This window comes from Cebus imitator, unplaced genomic scaffold, assembly GCF_001604975.1.
Source record: "Cebus imitator isolate Cc_AM_T3 unplaced genomic scaffold, Cebus_imitator-1.0 Scaffold156, whole genome shotgun sequence".
NCBI lineage: Eukaryota > Metazoa > Chordata > Mammalia > Primates > Cebidae > Cebus > Cebus imitator.
This window is the reverse complement of record NW_016107471.1, coordinates 4713499-4723840: the sequence shown is the minus strand read 5'-3', so window position 1 is coordinate 4723840 and position 10342 is coordinate 4713499. Positions and strand designations below refer to the sequence as shown.

Genomic DNA, 10342 nt, shown 5'->3' with positions numbered 1-10342 from the left:
TTATTCCTTTGTGAAAATCATATATCTGCACATATGCATACATCTCAAACAATAATCTGTTTGCAAATGTCTCATTAATATTATCCTATTATAAAAATCCTTCTAAAATGTTGTTTCCCTTAATATTTGGTTTGAGATTTGCTTCAGTTGGTACACATGCTTTAATTTATACACTGTTATATTACTCTATTTTATTTAAGTATAAACCATATATGCTGTATTATTCATTTTAGTATATTCTATTGTAGACACTCAGCAAAATAAAATTATCATTGTACTGTTATTGCGTCATTTAGTCTGTTTCCAGTATTTTACTGTTGCATTCAATGCTGCCATAACATTCTTGAACATTTGACCTTGTGCATGTGTAAAAGCTTTTCTGAGATATGTAACTACAGTTCAAGATCTAGGAGCAATTGATCTTGACTGTTGGATCAAGGATTGTTGCTGAAGATGTCATTGAGTACATCTGCAAGGATGGCAGACTTTCAGGATTTGGAGATGGCATAAGGACATCTGGAATGAGAGGAGCATGAAGGGAGAGTTCTTACAGAAAGCAGAGAGGATTAAACAGAGGGAGGTGCATACTGAGAGAGCCTGTCCTTTCTCAAAGTGTTGCCCTTAGTAAACACAGCCCTAATTGTGTCCGGATGGGATGTAGAGAAGCTAGAAACTGATCTTAAAAACTTTGAGATTCAAAAGATAATTCTTATACTATGTGGAAAGGATAAAAGATTAAGAAAATTTTGAGAATTAACCCATAGTCCTAGAAATATTTACTGTGTTCAGAGGTAAATCTAAAGGTGAACTGAATATCTGTGGTGTTCTGTGACGCAGTTGGCCGATAGTATCCATCATAGCTGGAGAATACTTTATGGTGGAGATTCCAAAGATGAAATTCCTGCTTCTGTAGTTAGAGGTCAGTGAACCCATATGCCATGGGGAAACATTTTCTGATTTTGATTCTCAAAGTTAGTTTTGCTACACAAACCATGCATTTTAGATGTTTGCTTCTGTATTCTTTTCCCCCAATTCTCAATTGTTCCTGAGAACAAAATTTTATAGTTCTGATCCTTGGAGGAAAGTCTATAATGATGGTTGTGAGACATATAGATGCTGTGAAAGATGTGGCCTGGGTGAAAAAAGACATTTTTTCTTGCTTATTACTGAATTCTTCCATCAATCAGACTTTTGTCTTACAGGAGTAGAACTAAAGAGAAACTGTGAAAGCCCTACACTGCTGCACAGATCATGCTGGAAGTGTACATTATATAGCTGCTGATAGCTCAGGAACTCAATTTTGCAGTGGTTCCTGAGATAAGATGTTAAATATCTAGTCCACCATCCCTATAGATAAGAAGATGAAATGGAGGAATCCAAACATTGAGAAAGAAACAGAAAACAGAGCAATTGGGACTAACAAGGACTCCTTTGCTGATCCTCTCTGGCCACAAGGAAGCAATTTCCATGGTTGTGTGGTCAAATGATGAAGAAATCTGCCTGGCATCTTGGGACCACACAGTTAAAGTGTGGGATGTTGAGTTCAGCAGTCTTAACTTTGTCAGGAAATAAAGTATAATATTTTCTATTCTCCACATTGTAAATGTTTAGCATCTGGAAGCACAGATATGCATGTAAAACTGTGGGATTCCCAAACTAGAGATAGTTTTTTGCTGTTGTTGTTTCTAACCTCACATACAAGCTGGGTGACATCTCTAAAATGGTCTTCTATTCATGAACAGCAGCTGACTTCAGGATGTTTAGGTGACATTGTCAAGCTGTGGAATACAAGAAGTTGTAAGGCTAGATCATTCTATGATCTAGCTGCTCATGAAGACAAAGTTCTGAGTGTAGACTGGAAAAATACAGGGCTGCTTCTCAGTGGAAGAACAGACAAAATGTTATATTCCTACAGATATTCACCTACCACTTCCCATGTGGGGCATTAAAGTGAATGATAATTTGATTATAGAGATTATTTCTATAAATATTGGTAGAGAATCATGAAATTACATTGATGCAGATGTAGAAATCATCCTTCTAGATTAAAGTTTATATAATGGTTTCACCCTTTATAATAGTTAACATACTTTTTCATTTTATATTTATAATACAATAGTCGGTGTATACAAAATATAAAATGTGCCCTGCATTCACTACTCTATACACACTCTTCAAATTAAACTTTTTAAATTTCTTTTTAAATAAATTTCTTTTTAAAGGTATTAATTTGAATTAAGATTTTCTTTTCGAAATTCTATAAAAGACTATATTGTGAATACAAAAATAGAAAATAGAAACCCTAATTTTTAAAGAAAGTATGAGCAGTAAATTTGTGCCACCTGTCCTCAGGTGCCACAGGCAAAAGACACAAGAAAGAGCTGAGGTTGCAGTTCAATTCTGAAGACAACCTATTTCAGAAATCAGGAAGAGCAGATGAAGTCTGAAGACAGTCTGACAGAAAATTTCCACTTGCTGGGCCTTGGGGTGATGATGGAATAGGAGTTATCAAGTCTTTTGTCCTATTGAGGCTTTCAACTAATTAGATGAGACCAATTCACCTTATGTAAGGTAATCTGCATTACTCAAAGTCCTATAATTTTAATGTAAATCCCATCTAAGAACACCATCATAATATCGAGAATAAAGTTTGACCAAATATCTGTGTAATGTGGCCCAGCCAAGCTGACACATAAAATTAACTATCACATAGAGAAAATAAGTTAGAGAAAAGAGCTAAATAACGAGAACACATGGACACATAGGAAAAACACACACTGGAGCCTGCTGGAGGCTGGAAGGTGGGAGAAGGGAGAGGATCAGGAAAATAATAAACTAATAGATATTAGGCTTAATACCTGGTGATGAAATAATCTGTATAAGAAATGCCCACATTCACCTATGTAACAAACCTGCATATCCTGCACATTCTGAGAAAGCTATGTATGCTATCTAAGTCAGAATTTCCAATCAAAAGGCTAGAGAACATTATGACCAGGGAATACCTGACACAGAAATCATATATTATTCAATGAATATGACTCAGGTTAAGACAGAATTAAAAACATGAATGGTATAAGCAGAAAACCAAACTCAGTTTCTCCAATTATACTCTTACAACATGCTTCTGACACTGCATGTGTGGAGAATTTTTCCCACCAGCAAGCAAGAAATCAATTCTGTAGCAGAGACCAGCTGAGTGTCTTCTACTCCAATTCAGTTCTGACACTCTCTAACCTGCAATAGCATCACATCCCACAGGCTGAAGACTCAGAGCCATAAGACGGCCCACATGTCAGACACCAGTCACATATTCAGGCCTCCAGAATGTCAGACCAACTGGCTCAGCTTCAAGTTTGGTTTCCACAACCTCCTTATCAGGCTCCATTAATTTGCAATAGTAACTCACAGAAAGGGAAACAGAGATATGTAAGGTGAGATCTGAAAGGATCCTGAGGGCAGGAGCTTCAGTTCCCATGGAGTTGGGGAATCCAACTCATGAATGAAGTCCTCTTCCTCCTCCTATAAGCCCCCATCAGTTCCCTTGTCTAGCAGTTCACTGTAGCCCCTCCTCTTGGGCCTTTTTTGGAGACTTCATCATACAGGCACAGTTGAAGCATCGACAACCATGTAGAAATGTGGTTGGACAAACAGGGTGTGATCTCATACTAGTAGACTGAGTGGGAACACCCAGCAAGGTCTGCCTGTTCCGATTCTTCTTGGCATCTGTACAACATTCTTTCCTTCTGAGTATGGGGCATGACCTCTTCTGAAAAGAGTCTATGACTTACAAGCAGGCAAGGTGAGTCAGAAAATATCTTGATGGCCAGCTCCAAGTCATAAAGGCAAAGGAAGGATATATTTTAAGTTTTTATGGATGGCTTTGGGTAGAAAAAGGAGCAGGTGAAAGGAAGCAGGAGAAGGTCAGAGAGATTCTATTTTCTGAGTCTTGTTTCTAAGGCCTAAAGTGCCCCAACATTATAATCAGAGACTTTCACCTTTATTGCCAGGAATCTGTTCCAAAATTGATTCAGGAATCAAAGACAAAAGAAAAGATCCTTTAGCAAAATATATTATTTTAGTCACTTAGTAAATAACAAGGGCTATGGGAGTTATGAGATGGAAACCATAGAAGAAAACCAATACACACACACATATAATATCAGTTATGAGATGGAAACCATAGAAGAAAACCAATACACACACACATATAATATCACATGTTATAAAATGAAGAAAAATATATATGTATTTTAACCAGTAGAATCCTTACCTCTTCCTTAAAGTGAGGAATAATGTGATAGTACAGGCTTTTGTGTATGGTTAAGTTAACATAAGATTTGCTTTGTAAACACAACAAAGACTTTAACCCAAAAGGTGGAACCTAATTATGTCAATATATTTTACATTTCAAAGACTGACTCTAATTATGTCATATTTATGTTTTGAAAAATTTTTAACATTTTAATTAAGCATATATATATATATATATATTTATAGGCTTATATACGTAGGTATGTAGAGCAATAATTATCTGCAGATTAATACCCAACAGTGGGATGTTTATTTGTTATCTCTTTAAAAGCAGTTTCTGAAAAAAATAGGCAAGGCTGGTGTCATTTTCACCTAAAAATGGCAATTATTTTCTGGATAGTGATTTTTTTCTTCTAAATCTAAAGCCACGCTGATAATTTATTTTTAATAAGAATGCTGTTTCTCCCCCAGCCCCCACCCCCTGCTATCCCTCCCCTAGCCTCCCACCCTCCAATAGGCCCCATTGTATGATATTCCCCTCCCAGTGTCCATGTGTTCTCACTGTTCAACACCTAACTATGAGTGAGAACATGCTGGAGGGACAGCATTAGGAAAAATATCTAATATAGATGACAGGGTGATGGACACAGCAAACCGCCATGGCACATGTATACCTATGTAACAAACCCGCACATTCTGCACATGTATCTCAGAACTTAAAGTATAATAAAAAAATAAATAAAAATGCTGTTTATTTTAACTAGAGTTTTCATAGTTCTTAGCATAACTTTATATAATCAAGGATTTACAAAATTTTCATTTTTTTTCCTAGGCAGATTTCTACCTTTGATTCTATTAAAATAAAAACATTAAGATATCATAAGATATCATCAATGAAATTATCCTATGTAAAATAAATCACTTTACTCTGTTATTTGGCATCGTCTTTCCTTCGGTTTGGTTCAAATTGAACTTATTTACAGACAAATTTTCTTAAAATGTCTAACATATGGATACAAAATCTCTTATCAATCAGTTAGGATCATCAGAGTAGACTTCTGGAAAATAGTTATGCATATATGTCTAAAATACCCTGTTGTCTGTGTTTCTCTTACTGGCTTTTAATTCTTTATGCCTTTAATCCCTATATGTGTCTATCATGGTTAATGCAGACATTCCACAACAATTTATGTTTCTTCTCGGAGGATTTTTGTGTGGTTTGTGTTTTTTGTTGTTATTGATGTTGTTGTTACAAAGAACAAAAACTTACTCGAATAAGCTCAAGCTAGTATTTTTTTAATATATCACTGTAGTTCCACAGACACCCATAGACAGACCAAGATATATACAGGCCTCCTGTAGAGTGCAAGTGGGAATAGAAATTATTTATCATAGGCTAAAAATTCTTTCAGTTGTTAGATTTCGATTCCTTTCTGTGTGCCTAAATTATTTTGTTATTTTAAATTTACAGCCCAATCTGAAAATTTTATGTTTTTTACCTCAGGTGTCAATAGAAACAGACTTAGTCTCATGGTTTCCAAATTCTAAATTTCTAAAAGATAAATCTAATTGCACTAAGTCATATTTTGATTAGGGCTTCAAAAGTCGTAGGAAATGAAGCAGTCTATATCTTCTTCATACTTCACATTAAAAGAGTTATGTCTTATATAGTTTAAGAATACATCAATTATATCTGTTTCTCCCTTGTTATGATTATATGTGTTTTTCTATTTTAGAACCCCATTTCCTCTAGCTCAACTATTATGGTGTCTTCTATCTCATGTCATCCCCTACAATTTTAACTGATTTCATTTCATTTTCCAGGACACAAGAGTGTGCTTTTCATAACTTTTAGAAATGAGGATGATGTGCCTGTAAGATTTTAATGAAAATGATAGAGAATAGTAAGGAAGAATGAAAAATCACAGACTTGGGAATTAGGTAGACCAGATTTGTAATCTTGGTTAATTCATAAATTATTTGTCAATATGAAATTCACTTAACCTCTAAAGAGCTTTAGGTTCTTTATCTGAAAAATATGTGGATTTTTACAGTTAAAATAGAACGTAAAATAGAATCATTCAAGAATAGGATAAGAAACCTGACAAGATGGCATGTTTTTTCATGAATTCCTGAGAACCCAGAAACTAGTCTGATTCTTGGTGCAATAAGAACTATGCTACGTCAGCACACTCCGAATAGATTCAAAGTGTGTCATTCAGTGATTTTATTTTACAACATATTCTTTTCGTAGTACTATCTGCACATTCAGATATGATCTAATTGCTAAATAGGAAAAATTATTATAGATATTTATACTAAAATACTATATTTAAGGGCGCTGGAATGCTACTGGGGCTATTCATACCTGTTTATCATTTTCTAAAAAAGTACTTTGAACCTAGAATGAAAACAGATCTATATTCCGGGTTTTTTCAGTACAGATATGTTTTGTGCTATTTGTAGCATCAGACCAGTAATATGCTTGTGGTTAGACAAAATTCTTGTGGCTGTCATCAGTGGAAAGTTGGTATAGAGGAAATTAACTTGAGGCAAGGAAATAACAGCTTGAAACATGCATTTTCATTTTTATTTAGACAGTAATTTTCCCAGTCAATAATAGCATTTGCGGTGTCATTCATTTGAGATTTGGTTTCAACAAAATTCCCTATTACAGATGTTATTAATTTCCTTCAGAAACCACAGACTATCACATGATTGATTATCTCTTTCAGAATAACACACAAAATTTTATTTTCAGTGGGGAAAATGCAAAATAGGATAACTAAAAAAAAATTTCTGTGAAAACTGGGTATTCTTTAGTGCAAAACTTTGGTTTTAAAGTCAAAATTAAATTGTATAGGAACCCAAAACTAAAAACTCAAAGCTGAAAAATAAATTGTATTTAGTCCTTTAAACTCTCACGTCTTGCTCCCTACATATTACTTACCCAATTTATATTAAAAATTTTGTTTAGCTTTTGATATAACATTTAGCAATTCATAGCCTAGAAAGAGTAATGGTACTGAAAATGTAAAATAAGGCCACTTAAAATGTATACAATAGAAATGTTTATATTTCTATTTCACTCTTTAAATGGCAAATGTTTACTTATATGTCCATAAGAACCCTATCCCCCGTGTTTTTCAGAAAAGCCATGGTCTCTGTCATTCCTCAATACCAAAGTGACATGTCTATGTGTTGTCCTCTCCATTTAACTGTGTCTAGCTGTCCCTGGACCAAGCTTATGTCTAGACCAGACAATTAAGCAGCTAGCACATTTATGTCATGCAAATTGGCCTTCTGGCCCTTGGGTGAAATGAAACTGATATGACCCAAACTGATATTAATGCTACCATCCAAGGATTGGAAAGATACTGAAAAAGTAGCCTCAGGTAATCTGGATTACACAATTGGAATTCTGGAATGATGAACTGAATCTATGAAAAGAGAAATTCCTTCTGTGCTTGAAGGTAGTTCTGTAGAATACAGTGGAAATATATAATGTCCTCACATTAAAAGGGAGATATCAACAGTTTTTCTACATAAAGTTGGAGTGACTATAAATCCCCATAAATCAGATTTCAAATGAAAGAAAATGGCCAGTGGAAAAAGAAGTTGCTTAGCACAAATCCATCAAAATGAGATTAAAATCCAGGAAAAGGGAAAGGGATTTTTAAATACCATAAATGGTGTAGAGTTGTCAGCCAACTCTTGGGAAGTATTGGGAAGTCCTTACATACCTTTTTGCCATAATTGGAAATGTATAAACTATGAAACATGATTGGTTGTGACAGAAGAATTCAGTGAGAAAAAATATACATAAAATGGAAATTACAGCTGCAAAACAGACTGTGAGAAAATCTTACACCACCACCAAAAGAAGGATTCAGGGTAATTTCCCCTGGTCTGGGTTTACTTGAACTCTATAGTGAGTGAGCAATTGAGCAAGCGAGAATGGCAGCAGATATATAAAATAAAATTTAAATGTAAAAAGTTCTACAATAGGCAAGTGAAAGAGTTAAGAATCCCTAGGGAATTAGATCTAGTAATGACTCTCCCCCTTTTGAGCTGTATAACTTAGTCCACAAAAGATTAAAATATTTCACTTACACTGTTGAAGTTAACCACCAAGAGAGTATAATCTACCCTGGATTATGATTTGTCTTAATAATAAACCATTGAAAGAGATGCAACAGTACAATATAATATTGTGTTACTTCTTCGTTTACCTCTCCTATGATTTTACTGGGTCCTTGTAATTGGTTATAATTCACATTTTTAGTGTATCAACTTGGTCTGAATATATTTATTATATCAAACTTCTCAGGTTGGCGGCAAAGTTGAGTACTTAGACTGGATGGTAAGCCAAGCCTCTACTCTTCGTTTCACTTAAATTTTAGATTCTGCATTACAGAATATAATGAAAAATGTGATACACATTAACCTAGAATATTTCATGCCTAATTTTCAAATTCATAGTCAAATGACACTACTAGTAACAAACTATACTTTGTTTACTTCTGCATAACCAAGTTGTCTTCCATTTACTATATAAATGTTACTTTTGAAGTATTATAAATTTTGAAGTCTGCTTTTTGCAGTCTAGATTTCTTAAAGAAAATAAATATATTTTCCTTTCTAAGAGTGTGAAATATAGTATTTATACATAACAGTGCATAAAATTATATAATGCAGCATATCAAATAACTAAAATCATTGCTATGTAATCACCATCTAGGTTGAGAAGAAAATTGTCACCTCTCCAGAAGTCATTCATGATTTCCTGTCTGAACACAATCCTCTCCCGGGAGTAACCACCCTGCTACCTTTTATAGCAATTGGCTTTTACTTTTCTTTGTATTTTTACCATCAATGTGTGTGCCCCAAAAATCCTACAAATAACACATATGATGGCTTTGGTGGTAATCACTTTTGTGTTTTTATTTTAGTTTTACTGGCCATTTGTATGTTTCTGCGAAAGTATTATTTATTTATTTAGCGACACGGTCTCTGTCACTCAGGCTGCAGTGCAGTGGTGCCATCATAGTTCACTCAGCCTCAAACTCCTGTGCTCAAGCCACATTCCCACCTCAGCCTCCTGAGTAGCTGGGATTCCAAGTATGAACGGCTGCTCCTGGCTATCAATGTATCTTTGACCTTTTTATAAATGTACTTGCATTGCATATTTTATTATGTGTTAGTATCACATGCAATGGTACAAGTTCCTAGGCAATTTCATTCAATGAAAAGAAAATGTTGCAGAAAAGAACACATATCTAGAATAGCTAGTGCCTCTAGGATTTAAGAAGATTAAAAAATGAAAGAAGATCAACACTTAAAAATAAATGAAGAAAGTTTCTCTGAGTTCAAGAGACTAAATCTAAGACTGAAAGAGATTAGAAAATTCAGGATGAATAAATAATAAAGAAATAAGACAAGTAAACTTCTCCCTAAACCAAACCAAATACAAAACAAGAACTCTAGCATACCCTGGTCAAATCACTGAAGTATAACCATAAAGAGAAAAAATATCTTATGTGCTTCCAGGCACAACAAATAACTATTAGTACTTATAAAGTATAAAACCATCATTTTCTGCACACAGACACAAGAACATGAAACCAAACACTGCATGTTCTCACTCATAAGTGGGTGTTGAACAATGGGAACACATGGACACAGGGAGGGGAACATCACACACCAGGACCTGGGGGGTGGGGGACTAGGGGAGTAATAGCAGGGGATGGGGAGGGATAGTATTAGGAGAGATACCTAATGTAGGTGACAGGGCAATGGATGCAGCAAACCACCACCACGGCATTTGTATACCTATGTAACAAACCTGCATGATCTGCACATGTACCCCAGAACTTAAAGTATAATAATTTTTTTTTAAGTATAAAATATTAGTCTGGCATAATAAACTTGATAATTATTAACTAATATTCACAGATAATGGAGAGGATATGATTATAACCAAATCATGCAATATCCTTCCAAGGTATCTATAATGAAGGGAAAAGAAAAATCTATGCAAATAAAATTTTAGAGACATCAGACAGGCACTATATCTGAGAAAAACACT

At 34.6% G+C, this 10342-nt stretch overlaps 1 pseudogene; it reads left to right on the top strand.

Moving 5' to 3' along the window:
* Window positions 1-1065: 1065 nt before the first annotated feature.
* On the top strand, window positions 1066-1949 carry LOC108314538 (annotated as a pseudogene).
* Window positions 1950-10342: the final 8393 nt, after the last annotated feature.